General features: G+C 37.2%; 1 pseudogene; it reads left to right on the plus strand.

The window, feature by feature from the left end:
- The window catches only part of LOC126709232 (geraniol 8-hydroxylase-like), a 28,941-nt pseudogene extending 13,079 nt beyond the window's left edge, over positions 1 to 15,862 (plus strand).
- Positions 15,863 to 16,137: the final 275 nt, after the last annotated feature.

Consider the following 16,137-nt stretch of genomic DNA (forward strand, 5'->3'; position numbering starts at 1 on the left):
ATATTGTTGCTAACGATCCAGTAACCCCAGTTGCTAAAAGGACTCGACTCTCATCACAAGCATCTCAAGACTCCAATGAGGAGAGGTTTAGAACCCCGCTTACCTCACACATCTACTCAAACATCTTTGACAAGTCAACTCCTATAGTGGAACGGGTGGTGGAGTTTAACACCTTAGGGACCACTTTTATCCCTCGAATCTTTGAGCCATGAGATTGGGCAAACTTGTTTGGGAACTTTGTCGATCCAATGGATGAATTGGTTAAGGAATACTTCTCCAATGCAAGTGATCTTGGAGTTGAACTTATTTTCTGGGTCATAGGAAAGGAATTTGGCGTTTCCCCAAACTCCATAGCCAATGTTCTCGGCATCACTAGACCTCAGAATGTGGATCTAACTCCGTACGATGATCGAACTCCAGAGATTCAAGACATTCTACAAATCCTAGGTTCTGATCATGAAGTATCCAATGCAGGCACATCCATCAGCACCGCAAAGTTTGCACCAGAGCTGACCACACTGAAGTTGATCATGTTCACTAATCTCTACCCACTGTCCAACACTACATTCATAAATCTTGGGAGAGCTCAATTCCTTTGTGATCTTATTACAGGAGCCCCCATTGATATATGTGCTCACATCTTTTACACCATGAGAAATACTGCAGTTCGAACTGCAGCTCGAGGAATTATTCCATTTTGCAGTCTCATCATGAAGCTCATTCTTCGTGAAGGCATTGTTCCTCCTACAGATGGAAAAATGTTGACCCGTCAGTGTCCTATTTCCATGTACTCTCTTCAAGCTAACAGAAGTCACTCCTCTAAAACTCCAAAGAGTGCACACATCTCTTTGGTTACTCCATCTGCCCCTGAGTCAGAGACACCTGCACATACCACACCTACTTCGCATGCTATTCCTGAAGTTCCACAAGCTAGTACTCCGCAAGCACAAACTGATCCTCATACTGATAGAGTGGGTAGTTTACTTGAACATATTCAGAAACGCATTGATGAGATTGTGACACTTCTCTACTCCACAAACAACCATGTTCAAATGCGTCTCGAGACTATGGAGAATCAGTTAGACGCTATTCAACGAAAGTTGGACGACAGCCTTTAGCTATTCGTGCCAAAAAGGGGGAGAGCATTCAGTAAGGGGGAGAAAGTTCAAAGGGAAGTATGCATAGTGATAGGGGGAGTACACACATACTTTTGACATACTTTTGTTTTAAGTCTTATCCTTTAAACTTATAGGTTTATGTTTTTGGATTTTTAGTATTTATATGGGTTTGATACACTGTGGTTTTAGTGTTTTCTTGTTTCTAACTCATAACTTATAATCTTGGTTTAATATTTTATATATATTGTTGATGTTATTCAGGATATATTGTGTTTTGTACCCATGTTGCTTTTGTAAGCTTTTAGGGTTATGTTTTTATGCATATTTTGTAGGCTTTACGGTTTGTACCTTGCTTAATGCAGCCTTTTATGCTATGTTGAAATCAGTACTTCTATCTAAATGCCTTGCATTTTGTTTTATGTACTGTCACTCTTGTGCCCTTGTAGGATTGTTCCTAGATGCATATACTTAGTGTATTATGCATTGGTTGAATGTTGGGCATACAAGTATCTTGCTTTGTTCTTGTTAACTTGTATGTTCAAGTGTTCATTCCAAGTGTGAATGAGCACTGTGATCACTACCTTGTGGTGATTACTTGGTTGATCAAGCCATGATTTGAATCTTCACTTCATCTTTGCTTGATCATCTTTAGCTTGTTTCATATGCATTTCATGCTTTTCTGCATACAATGATCATGGTGTATTGTTGTGTTTCAGGAGTTTCATGTTCTTATGATTCAAGTGCTTCACAGCTTCTAGAGTTAGGTGTGAGTGAGTTTTGTTCAACTGTTCCCAACTCACATGTTAAGTCTAGAGTCTGTTTTAGGGTTTTGTCACGGAATAGCCAAAGGGGGAGATTGTAAGGTTGAATTTAATCAACCATTTTATTAGCTTTATTCCGTACCAAATTTGCTTGTATTTCAGCATTTAGTAACCTTGTATTTAGGTGGGATTGTTGTAAGGGTAGTGAGTGAGATAGAGTGTTGATTGCTCAAGAGTGTGCAAGAAAACAGAGACTCGCGGCTTGTTCTCGCGGGTGGCTCGCGACTTCAAGCCGCCAGACGCAGCACACGTGCCAAGCGTGCCAAAAGGTGAACAGTCATGCTAGCTGGAACACTACAGGACAAAACAGGACAACTGGTCATACGGTTATCTCGCAACTAGATCTCGCGACTCAATCAAGTTGCGAGGTCAAGCCGCGAGCGACCCCTGTTTTGTAAATCCTGACGTTTCACATTCCTCTCTCACTCTAGTATAAATACCCCCTTATACCCACAAATGAAAGAGAGCTTCCAGAGAGAATTTTGAGAGAGAAACCCTAAAGAAAAACAAGATTGATTCATCCACAATCTATACATTAGAGTCTCTTCAAATTCCTCAACTCTCTTCCTCTCCATTGTCAAATACTTGAGAGGCATTTTACCAAACCTTGTTCTCACCATATTCATCACTGTGAGAGGGCTGTTTGGATTTCTAGGAAGCAGTTAGGAAGGAACCAATCTACATTGGTTGATGCTACGATCTAGTAGCGGAATCAGGGAAGCTAGAAAAGAAAAAGGTTCGGCGCAACCTCGTTAGAGCAAGAAGCTTGGAGGGCTTAGGTGCACTAGGTAGATTAGGCTTGGAGGGTCTATTGCTGTCCTTGTATCCCAACTACATTTTCTAGTGGATTGTTTACTGCTTGGAGGGCGGCGGAGAGGTTTTACGCCGAGGGCTTCGGTTTCCTCTTCGAAAACACATCGCGTGTTGTCTTTGTGTTTGTATCTTCCTTCCCTTTTATCTTTGCCTTTTATTATCTGTTGTGGGTTGTGATTTTAATTTGGCTTAGATAGTTTATCCAATTCTATATTATAGCTTATGTTCATTTTCCGCACACTAGTTGTTTGACATAAAGTTTGAATTGGTTAATTTGTAAATTGGAGGTCTAAACGTTCAAGGGTGTTTATACACATATTTGAACTTTCAGATATTGTACTTAAGCCTATGTGGGAGGTCATATATGCATACTTCTATAATTGAGATTGGTCACATTATCTAGTGCTAGTTGTGTATGCCTTGATTTGAATTGATCATTGAAACTTCACATTAGACTAAGGACTATCTCGTTTTTGATATTCACACACAACACACATGTCTATGTTCAATGAATGCCATATTCATTCATGTGATTGTACTTGATTAAATGTGTTTTCACATGCTCAATTTTTGTTGATCAATCACAAAAAGATTTTTGAGTGTTTTAGTTGTTTTTGGAAAGTACTTTGTTTCTGCAAAAATTGTCAAAAATTCAAAAATTGTGTTGCCCTGTTCTGGCAACTTAGTCGCGGGTAGAACCAGTCGCATGCCCAAGTCGCAAGTCCATAACAGAGATTTTTCATGACTCACTAGCAACTCATTGGCGGGTAAATGCTTCAGTCGCAAAAAAGACTTAAAATATTTTTCAAAATTTTGGAATTTCATGCTTTTCACGGCTCAGGTTGGCGACTTGTTCATGGGTGGAAGGTCCAATCACGAGAGGTACACAGAGATTTTCGCGACTCAGTTCGCGATCTCTTGCGAGTGGAACTTCCAATCGCGAAAAACACTTAGAAAATTTTTTCAAAAGTTTTCTTCCAAGTGTTCTAGCGGCTGGCCTTGGCAACTGGAACACGACTTGTTTCAGTCACGAAAATCGCGTGTTTTGCATAAAATGGGTCAATTTTTAAACCTTTTCAGTTTTCCCTCGAACATTTCTGATTGTTCAACTCCTTCCTTACCTGAAACACTCTCAAACTCACCGTGTCACTCTCAAACAATCTTTAATTTTTGAATCATTTCATTCTCAAATCTTCAAGGAAAAAGGTATGGGTTTCTATTTTCTCACTCTATTTTACATATTTATCCGTGTATTTCCTCATTTTGTGAGATTTTGTTTGAGTTTGCGTGTTTTGCATTGTTCGAACATGGGTCTACTTCAAATATTGGTTTTGGTTGTTTGGGGTTGGTTATTTTTGTTGCTAGACTGCTAAATATGTTTGCTATCATGATTATATTTCATTGAGCTAGTTTGCTATCCGACCGTGGTTGTTTGAAATATGTCATACCCATAAGATATGTATTTAGGCTCTCTGTGATTTACTCTAAGTGTGAGTATGATTGGTTCAGAATGACTGTATTGCTCTGGTCATATCATGTTCATGGTGGAATGTCACAATGACAAGATATTTGTGATTGTGTAATTCTCATTGATTACTTTGCTCTGAATTGTAATTGATCAATCATCATTTTTGGACACCTACTAAATTCATAAATATACAATCCATAAGTGTTGCTTATGATTTCTTGTTGCTGACCTGGTTCAAGTTCTGTGATTGATTGAGTGAGTTCTCTCTCTGAATTTCATTTTGTTTATAAATCAAATCAAGTTGATGTTTGTGTCTTATGCTGTTGCAATTGGTTCTCTGCTGTGTGTCTTATCTTTTGCAGATGTCACGTCGTTCATCTAAAGGAAAGGAGATTGACATTGATGTTCCATCCCCTGTGGCTAGAAGGACTCATCAATCAACTCAGTCATCTCAGGTCTCGAACAATGAGAGATTCAGGACTCCTTTTGACTCACAGACCTTCTTAAGCATTTTTATAGATGCTACTCCTATTATGGAATGTGTAGTAAAATTCAATACCTTGAGCACAACGTTTGTTCCTAGGATTTTTAAAGCACGGGATTGGGCTGATCTATTCGGGAATTTCGAGGACCCAGTTGATGAATTAGTTAAGGAATTCTACTCTAATGCCAGATACACTGGAGTAGAGTTGAAATGTTGGGTAAGAGGAACCGAGTTCTCCATTGTAAGGTTCAATTTATTCAACCATCTAATTGGCTTTATTCCGTACCAAATTTGCTTGTAATTCAGCATTTAGTAACCCTGTATTTAGGTGGGTTTGTTGTAAGGGTAGTGAGTGAGATAGAGTGAAGATTGCTCAAGAGTGTGCAAGAAAACAGAGACTCGCGGCTGGGACTCGCGGCTGACTCGCGGCTGCAATCCGCCAAAAGCAGCACACGTGCCAAGCATACTGGAAGATGAACAGTCATGCTAGCTGGAGCACTACAGGACAACTGGCCATACGGTTAACTTGCGACTGGATCTCGCGACTTAGTCAAGCCGCGAGCCATCCCTGTTTTGTAAAACCTGACGTTTCACATTCCTCTCCCACTCCAGTATAAATACCCCTTTTACCCACGATTGATAGAGAGCTTCTAGAGAGAATTTTGAGAGAGAAACCCTAAAGAAAAACAAGATTGTTTCACCCACAATCTATACCTTAGAGTCTCTTCAAATTCCTCTACTCTCTTCCTCTCCATTGTCAAATCCTTGAGAGGCATTATATCAAACCTGGTTCTCACCATCATCATCACTGTGAGACAGTTGTTTGGATTTCTGGGAAGCAGTTAGGAAGGAACCAATCTTCATTGGTTGATGCTACGGTCTAGTAGCGGAATCCGGGAAGCTAGAAAAGAAAAAGGTTCGGCGCAACCTCGTTGGAGCAAGAAGCTTGGAGGGCTTAGGTGCACTGGGTAGATTAGGCTTGGAGGGTCTATTGCTGTCCTTGTATCCCAACTGTATTTTCTAGTGGATTGTTTACCGCTTGGAGGGCGGCGGAGAGGTTTTTCGCCGAGGACTTCGGTTTCCTCTTCGATAACACATCGCGTGTTGTCTTTGTGTTTGCATCTTCCTTCCTCTCTATCTTTGCCTTTTTATTATCTGCTGTGGTTTTATTTTGTTATGGCTTAGATAGTCTTTAACCAATTTCGTATTATAGCATGTGTTAAGTTTCCGCACACTAGTTGTTTGACATATTGCTTGTATTGGTTAAGTTGTAATTTGGGGGTCTAAACGTTCAAAGGTGTTTTGTACACGTTTTTGAACTTTCATCCATCAATGCAGACTACATTGCATAGGTTCTTCGCATTACTAGACCAGCAAATGTGGACCTCACTCCGTATGATGACAAATCACTTCAGGTACAAGACATTATCCAGGTACTTGGGCCTAATCATGAGGTTAGAAGAAAAGGATCATCTATCGGCACTGCACAATCTTTGCCTAAACTGACGACTCTAAAATTGATCATGTTCTCAAATCTCTACCCACTGTCTAACATCGCCTTCATAAATCTTGGAAGAGCACAATTTCTGTGTGATCTTATTACCGAAGTTCCAATTGACATTTGTGCTCACATCCTTCAGACAATTAGGAAAATAGCGGCTCGATCAGCAACACAAACCAATATTCCTTTTTGTAGTCTCATCATGAAGATTTTGCTCCGTGAAGGTGTTCGTCCACCAACAAATGGAAAAGTTATTTCACGTCCTCGACCAATTTCCATGAAAACTCTCCAAGCAAGCAAGAGTCACTCCTCTAAATCACCTAAGAGTGAGCCATTCTCCCATGCCACTCCATCTGGCCATGATTTTGCTACACCGATGCATACTACAACTGTTTCACCTATTCCTTCTGAGAAGCAAACTACCGACACTCCATCTGCACCTAGCTCTCAAGATGATAAATTGAGCACTTTATTTGAGGGGCTACATCTGCGTATTTCCAGATTAGAAAGATCTCTCTACTCCACCAACAATCATGTTCAAATGCATCTCACTACAATTGAGGCACAGTTAGATGCTATTTAACAAAAGATCAAGGACAGCCTTTAGCTATTCGTGCCAAAAAGGGGGAGAGAGAGCATATAGCAAGGGGAAGATAGCAATGTGCACTTTGAAAAGGGAACACTAAAAGGGGGAGTTATATGCTCAAGAAGAGGTTGATACATATATACACTCACATATACTTTTAAGTAGTCTAATTTTTCTTGCATGTTTATAGTTGTTTATATAAACTCTACTCTTGTGTGGATATGGTTCTAATAGTTTGGTTTAAACTCATGGATGTGTCTGACAGTGATATTATTAATATTTAAAGTTGTTATTCAGTATTTTTTTTGTTTTGTGCCTATGTTGCTTTTGTAAACTTTTAGTGTTTGTTTCCATTTGTTGTTTTGTAGGCTTTTATGGTTTGTACCATGCTTATGCAGCCTTGCCTAGTACTTCTAACTAAATGTTATGCATTTTCTTTTAGTACTCTCACTCTTGTGCCCTTGTAGGATTTTGTTCCTAGATGCATATACTTTATGTATTGTGCATTGGTTGAGTGTTGGGCATGTAAGTGATTTGCATTGTGCTTATTGGCTTGTATGTCCGAATGTTCAGTCCAAGTGTGAATGAGCATTGTGGTCACTATTTTATAGTGATTGTTTGTTTGGTCAAGCCATGGTTTATTTCTCATTCCATTTTGCTTGATCACATTATGCTCATATGCATTACAAGTTTTTCTACATACAATGATCATATTGTGTTATTGTGTTTCAGGAGATTCTTGTTCATATGATTCAAGAGCTTATCAGATTCTAGAGTTAGGTGTGAGTGAGTTTTGTTCAACTGTTCCCAACTCACATGTTAAGTCTAGAGTTTGTTTTAGGATTTTGTCACGGAATAGCCAAAGGGGGAGATTGTAAGGTTGAAATTTATCAACCATCTTGTTGGCTTTATTCTGTGCCAAATTTGTTTGTATTTTAGCAATTAGTAACCCTGTATTTAGGTGGGAATCATGTAAGGGTAGCGAGTGAGAAAGTGTGAAGAAATGCTCAAGATTGTGCAAGGATGCAGAGACTCGCGGCTGGAACTTGCGGGTGACTCACGATTGGCAAGCCGCCAAAACTAGCACACATGTGAAGCATGGAGGGGAGCTAAAGAGTCATGATAGTTGTTGCACTACAGGACAAAAGTCTCAGGCTAGCCAGGCCGTTAGCTCGCGGCTTGAACTCGCAACTCAGCCCAGTCGTGAGGCCAAGTCGCCAGACCACCCTGTTTCGAAAAAACTAACTTTTCGCATTCCTTCTCACCCTACTATATATAAACCCTTATACCCACGAAATGTAAAGAGCTTCCAGAGAGAATTTTGAGAGAGAAACCCTAGAGAAAAACAAGATTGATTCATCCCCAATCTTCACATAGAGACTCTTCAAATTCCTCAACTCTCTTCCTCTCCATTGTCAAATCCTTGAAAGATACATTACCAAAACCTTTTCTCACCATACCCATATCTGTGAGAAGACCATTTGGTGTTTGGGAAGCAGTTAAGAAGGGACCAATTTCATATTGGTTGATGCAATGGTCAAGTAGCGGAATCCGGTAAGCTAAAGAAGAAATAGGTTCGGCGTAACCTCGTTGGAGTAGGAGCTTGGAGGGCTTAGGTACATTGGGTAGATTAGGCTTGGAGGGTCTTCTGCTGTTCATGTTTCCCAACTACATTCTTTAGTGGATTGTTTACCACTTGGAAGGCAGCGGAGAGGTTTTACGCCGAGGACTTCAATTTCCTCTTCGATAACACATCGTGTGTTGTCCTTGTGTTTGCATCTCTCTTCCCTTAATCTTTTCTATTTAATTTCTGCTGTGGATGTAATTTTATTTGATTTAGATTGTTTATCAATTATGTTTTAAGCTTATGTTCATATTCCGCACATTAATTGTTTGACATTAAGCTTGAATTGGTAATTTATAAATTGGGAGTCTAAATGTTCAAAGTGTTTTATACACTAATTAAACTTTCAGTTATTGTAAAACTTCTAATGAATTAGTGGATTTGGTTTACCTTGGGATTAATAAGTTAAATCCTTCCTTGGTTTTTACTGTGGAATTTCGATTCTATTGGTTTTTCTGGACATCATATATTATCGTCTTCTAAATTTCTGCAACTTTACTATATGCTCAATATTGGTAATTGTTTGATTAACCAAAGTTGTTCATAATTTATTTAATTAACAACTTGGCCTGAAAATTGGTTAATAACTATTTTGACAAGGTCTAAAAACCAATCATGCTCCACCAACCACAACTTAAAATATTTTTTTTCTTTCTTTATAAAATAATAAAAGTTTAAAATGGAAATAAATCATACACAGGGAAAGTTTTGATTAAAGGAATATAAAGTGAAACACAAAAAATAAGATAGAGGATTTTATTCCTTACATTACTTGCACCCCACCAGAAAAATAACACCATACTTCCTTTATATATAGAAATAGTACATTCACATTTCGTTGATCTAAATAGAAATTAAAATTTTAAGACAAAATCTGTTTACGTACAACCCATTAAGGTCCAAATAAAAAGTATCTAAAACGTTCACATGCAGAGATTTAGAAAAACTGTAAAATCAACAAGTTGAATTGTCCCTTTCCTAGCAAATAAGATGTCTCCACACTTCTTCGCTTCCCTGTAACAATGGTCCACATTCACTTAAGGAATTTGGGAAATCAACATCCTGCAGTCATCAACAAGATAAGAAAATGGGCCATTAGTGGAATTAGTGTTCAATATCACAACTGCTACAGATTTAGCAACTCTGCTGTAGACAAAATAATCTGACAAATTCTTTCATATAATTAGTTATTTATTTACTTTACTTATGAATGATGAAAATAGTTTGTGCTACAAAAAGAAATTCCAACTTCTTTTCGTTATGGATTAGGACCCATTTGTTGCGGGCACTAATTCAACTTCAGCCACACTGGAATGGGCAATGGAAGAGCTACTCCACAATCCAAAAGCATTGTCAGGAGCGAAAGCAGAGCTAGAGCAAGTAATTGGCAAAGGCAACCATTGGCAGTTCCAGGAATTTTTCTCAGGATGTTCTTTAAGAAACATAAATTACACAATCTAATAAAAAGAGAAATTCATATATTAACAACAACAACAATCAAAAAACACGCAAATACATAAAGTTTACAATTGCCTTCTACAAGTTTTCATATTTTGAAATCATTGCATGATAGTCTCATTATCAATGTTACAAGCTACATCTCTTTCAATGTATACAACCAAGTGTAAGAAATAGAAATTTGTAGCAGAATATAAGTAATCGGTTTTTCGGCATACCTCTCTTGGCCTGAACCGATGATCACACAGGCGCTCTGAGATTGTTCTACATTGTCTAGAGCCAGCCCCCACGCAAACCAGCTATTCAAACACATTCTAAATTCCAGTTTGTATGATCCACAAACCAAAAACATTTCTCCAACGATGTTGCACACTACTAGAGTGATGCAAACATAACCCATAACCTAAGAGCCTCACAACACTCTGTAGACACTATGAGAAATGCAGAATTCGTTCACAATACAATGGGTACCACTATTGGTGTTTATATACACACCACTCCATTAATACTGAGTGGAATAGTGGACTTAGTGGGGTAAAGTAACGGTCCAAACCATTACTCTATAATTCCTGGACGTTACAATCATTCTAAGGCAAATAGAGGGACATACTCACTTTGGGTGTCTGTCCATATTCTTTTCAATTTCTAACACCAAGCAATCATTCATCCACAGATCTCCCATTCGATTGTGCAGTTCATTCTTTATCTATTTCATTACTGAAAAACTTCTTTTTACTATTGCAGTAGTGATAGGAAGGGTCAAAACTTCTTTCTAATGGATAAGTCTCATGTTTTCCTGTCTTCACTAACTTTTCAACAAGTTCACCAACTCCTTGAAGCTCTAAAAACAAGTCATTGTTGTGCATATCAAAAATGTAATTCTGAAAGTTGAGAGCCAAGTGCCAAGATAACTATCCCAAGAAAATCAAATGGATAGAACTTTGCTAGACGTGTCAACTTTTCCTTATCAAAAGCTACAAATGAATTACTTGGACTCAAGCAAGCCATACAAAGTGGAAAATCGGTATTCACCTCTGAAAAACGATTGTTAAGCTCTTAAAGTTGCAAATTTATAACTGTGTAGAATAGCTCAACACGATAATGATGTAAATTTGGATTTTGTTGGGTGTTGCAACGCGGCCTCCCATTAACTACAAATATTTCATCCATATTAAAGATAGGAATATCATGTGTGATACAAAATGAAGACACTTCAATCAATAAAGATATACATTCATCATCTCTCATCACTTGTAATCGTTACTTAGACACTTTAACAAGATTCATAGCATTTACTATATCTTAATTTTTTTTTTTTTTTTTTTTTTTGGCAATGCTATTAACAACTCATTTATGATCCCTAAAATGTTTTTCATCAAGTGTAGAGCAAAGACAAATTCAAAAGATAGAATTGACCTCATAAAAGGTCGAGCTTCAACTTTTTGGTCGTAGAGGCCATCTTCTTCAATAATCTCAAGTATATCAACAACAGCAAAGAACATCAAAATCAAGTTGAGAATAGTCTCATAATATGATCCCCAACATGTATCACTAGGACGTTTAAGATTTGTCTCTTAATTCAAACCTTGCCCACTTCTACATACACCATTCTCTAATTCTTCTTTAATTTTGGCAAATTGTGCATCTCGAAGAGCATCTCGTTTCTTACAAGAGCCTCCAACAATAGTTACTAAATTACAAACCACATAAAAAAATTCAGCAATGTTAATGTGATTTTTAGCAACAGCAACAAGAGTCAATTGAAATTGATGAGCAAAACAATGGATATAAAATGCTGACTTATTCTCTTTCAAAATTAAAGTTTTGAAACCATTGATATCACCTTGCATATTACTAGCTCATCAATAACCTTGCCCATGTAGTTTCGATAAACTCAAATTATGTTCACAAAGTAAACATTCAATAGCATATTTGAGTGACAAAGCGGTGGTACTTGCTACATGTACAATACCAAGGAACCGCTCTATAATAATTCATTTTTTGTTCACATAACGAAGAACAAGGGCCATTTGCTCTTTCACTAAGATATCACGTGACTCATCAACTAATATTGAAAAGAACTCATTGTCAAGATCCTTGATGATGGCTTTGGATGTTTTACGTGCAATTGCATTCACAGTGTCTTTTTAAATTTTATGGTAGGTAAGTTTGCAATTTTTTGAAACTTTTTGCAACACTCCATTGATAGATTCATTGTGATCCCCCAAATATTGTAAAAGCTCAAGGAAATTTCCTTTTATCACTTAAACCTTGAGATTTATCGTGACCACAAAACACTAATCCCCGGCATAAAAGGAATCTTATGCAATCAATTATTGCATTTAATTGAACCCGATATTCAATTTTATCTTAATTTGATTACTTAACCAAAACACTTTGAATGTGTTGCTTTTCCATCATTAGATCTTCACTCTTCTTGACAGCTTGGTTATGAGCACTATTAAGTCCTTCAACATGGGAATTTAACTTCTCTTTCTAATTCCAAAGTTTGAATCCCTTTGTTACAAAAGTCTCACCTCCTCCTTGCTTACCAACATCTTGCCCAAATAAGTAGTAATATAAACAAAATACTGCATCCTTATCTATACTATATTCCAACCAGTTTCTATTTACATACCATTCGGATCTAAATTGACAAAGCTTTCTAGAAAAATCTGTTAGAGGGTAACATGGTTTTGGAGAACAGGTCGACAAGGGCCTTTTTGTAAATAAAATCTTCTTATTTCATCATGATTATTAAGATGGTAAGATAATATCTTTTCTCGTAGCCTAGGATCTAAAGGAAGATTTTCTAAGTTAAAGTCAACACGAATTCCCTTAGAAGATGAAGATGAATCTTGCACAAGAAATGAATTTTGCACAGGAGATGAATCTTGAGTTCGTGGTTTTCTTATCAAATATTTGTCCATAATTCTAACAAAAGAATAAACAATAAACTATAAGTTCATTTGAAATATTAATAAAATTATTAATTATTGTTGTTTAGTTATTTCATTAATTTATTTGTCTTTTATAAACTATAATTTGTTGTATTGTTGTTTCATTAATTATAAAATTATTAATTGTTGTTTAACCTAACATAATTTAATTTGTTTGTCTTTTATAATGTATTGGTTAATTCAATTATTAATTATTGTTATTTAGTTGCTTCATTATTTTTCTTTACTAACTACTAGCAGTCTAGCACACACCCCACTGTGCAATAACACATACCCCATGTGCATTATCCACGACTCAACCCATTGCCTAATGCCTAACATAATTTAATTTTTTGTCTTTTATAATGTATTGTCCAGTTAGCCTTTACTGCCTTTGCATGCCTTTACTACCTCTACCTATCCACTTCCCCAATTCAAATATCCCACCCTACAGCCCCATGGTCCCCATCCACCGCCCACTCAACAGATAAAAGTAACAAAAGCCAATCAACATTACACAAAATATTAAAGATATAAAACATTCATAACACACAATTCACAATACACAAAACGACAAACTCACAAACGGATAAAGTCAAAATGTCAAATAAAGTTATAAAGTCAAGGAAATTACAGTTCAAAAAGAAAGAGAGAGAATCAGATAAAGAGAGAGAGAGAGAGTCTTACTTCAGTTCAAAGAGAAAGAGAGAGAGAGCTCCGCACTCACTCTCAGAGCAAAGCAAACCCAAAGAAGTAAGAGAGAAAAAGATAGAGAAGTAAAGAACTGAAATACCTTGAAGGAGGCCCGAGGGGCAGCACTACGGTAGCATGTCAAGGCGAGGACTCAAGGCCAAGCATCTCAAGCAAAGCAATCTCTGATCCAATCGAACCGATCTTCGATCTCGCTGTTGCCGATGACCGATGTGCTCCGTTGCTCGAGTTTGAGGCAGAGGTGCCATCGCACTGATGTGCTTGGTCTGTTAGTCGTTGTTGTTGATGAGGTTTTTGATAGGCCAAAAACATATTGACCCCTTGTGATAAATTAATTGATTAATTAGCCAAGTTTATTAGTTATTCAAATTAACATGCAATGTACGTGGCAGCACAAACAAATCACCAATTAAACTAAGTATGCAGCAGAAATTAAATTGACACAGTGATTTGTTTACAAATGGGGAAAACTTACACGATAAAAACCCCATCGGGTGATTTTAAGGTCTTCACTCCCGAGAATCCACTATTATCAAAACAAGCAGTTACAAATAAAGGAATCTCAGTACCTTATACCAACCTACAGTTGAACCCTTACCCCAATACCCACTTGGATTTGTTCTGTAGTAACAATCTCTCCTTTTAATACACGACTCCCAGTACATGATTAACTAATTGCGCGGAGTACGCGACTTCAATCACCAACTAGAGAAAGTTATTGGCTGCAAAGTTCTTCAATTCATCACACGATGAATATCGAGAAGCTCCTTGGTTACAAAACCCTACGGTACACAAATACAGCAGCTTTTTCACAAAAAAGATGAACTAGGACAAATTCTGTCTCTGGTCACAATTTGCTTGAATAAAACTTTACTCAACACTCGTGCAACTTGTGTCACCTTTGACAGCCCTTAAAATAATCTTTTTATATGTTTAGGGTTGTGAGAAAAGAAAATCCAAACATACAATCATGGATTGGATGAAAAACAGTCTTGAAAAACTGAACTTCATAAACCTCGACAGATACCCTATCTGTCGAGCTGTTGTCGAGCCACGGGCTGGAACAGCTCTTCAAGGCTCGATAGATGCTAGCTGTTGAGTTTTAATGAACATCACTTTTCACACTTGAATCTTAGACAAACTTACGTGACTTTAACACTTGAACTTGAAACATGGTTTCTTGAAGCATCAAACACATCCTAGATCTACCCAAATACAAGTAAAGTGCATTTTGTCATAGAATTAGCCAATTACATAAAATAGTGACATATGTTCCTAACAAGTGAATCACATATGTCCTTACAGTTTTTTTCCTTTAGGTTAGGATTTCTGATTTCAGTTTTGCTTTACCATTTAATCAATTGGCGAACGCGTATTGGGTTTTGGTTGGGTTTTTTTTTTTTTTTTTTAAGAATCCTTTTGGGTTAGCCCGGTTGGGTATTTAGTTAATAAAAATTTAATTATTTTGATTTAAAAATCTGTTTGGGGTTAGTTTTTGTTTAGGATTGATTTTGGGCTTTTTTCCCTTGGGGTGGGCTTGCTATGTTACAATTTTTTTTTTTTTTTTTCAGATTTTAGTTCAAAAATTTTTTTGGGGCTTTTTCTTTTTGCTTGAAAGTAGAACAAATAATGGAGCAAAATTTAATTTTATTGGCATTAAAAAAAAAATGAGGGTGTTTCCAAATTTTTTTTGACAAATAAAAAAATTTTAATTATTATATAAAAATAAAAATTCAGGTCAGGGTGGTCCCAGGACCACCCTGGCCTGAACGTGGTGCCACTCCTGAAGGCAACCCAGTTCAAGAATCAGACATTTCTCGGTTACCTTACTTACAAGCAATAGTCAAAGAAACATTGCGGTTACATCCATTAATTCCTTTCTTAGTTCCTAGGAAAGCCCAAGTAGATGTTGAGATCAGTGGCTACATTATTCCAAAAGGTGCACCAGTGCTAGTGAATGCATGGGTTATAGGGCGAGACCCAAGGTCATGGAACAATGCAAAATCATTCATGCCAGAGAGGTTTTTGGGGTCGGAAATTGATGTTATAGGACTGAACTTTGAGCTAATACCATTTGGTGGTGGAAGAAGAACATGTCCTGGTTTGCTACTGGCAATTCGAATGTTACACTTGATGTTGGGTTCACTCATCCAGGCCTTCAATTGGAAGCTTGAAGATGGGTTTAAACCTGTGGACATGAACATGAATGATAAGATTGGCAAAACCTTTCGAAGAGTTCATCCACAAAGAGCTGTCCCTATTCCAGTGTAAAAGTAATGTAAAACGGGTTGAATAATGTAGTTTATTGGTTGTCGCTTAAATTACTACTGGCCCCTACCCCTACCATACAATATTAATCATAAGGGTAATTCTGTTTTTGTTGTTTTTTTTTTTTAAGGAAAAAGTAAGTAGTTTTTATTAATGTATAAATCATCCAAAATTACAGGAATAAGATCTTATGGGATGTCTTCTAACCAAACATTCATCAGTTCATGAGCTAAAGCATTTCCCTAACGTGTAAGTGGGAAAACTGGTGCAACCTCAAGTACTGAGCAACAAACTATGATTCATGAAATCACATGAGACCATGCCTGGTAAGTATTGCTAGGCATGG

The sequence above is a fragment of the Quercus robur genome, chromosome 12, assembly GCF_932294415.1.
Source record: "Quercus robur chromosome 12, dhQueRobu3.1, whole genome shotgun sequence".
NCBI lineage: Eukaryota > Viridiplantae > Streptophyta > Magnoliopsida > Fagales > Fagaceae > Quercus > Quercus robur.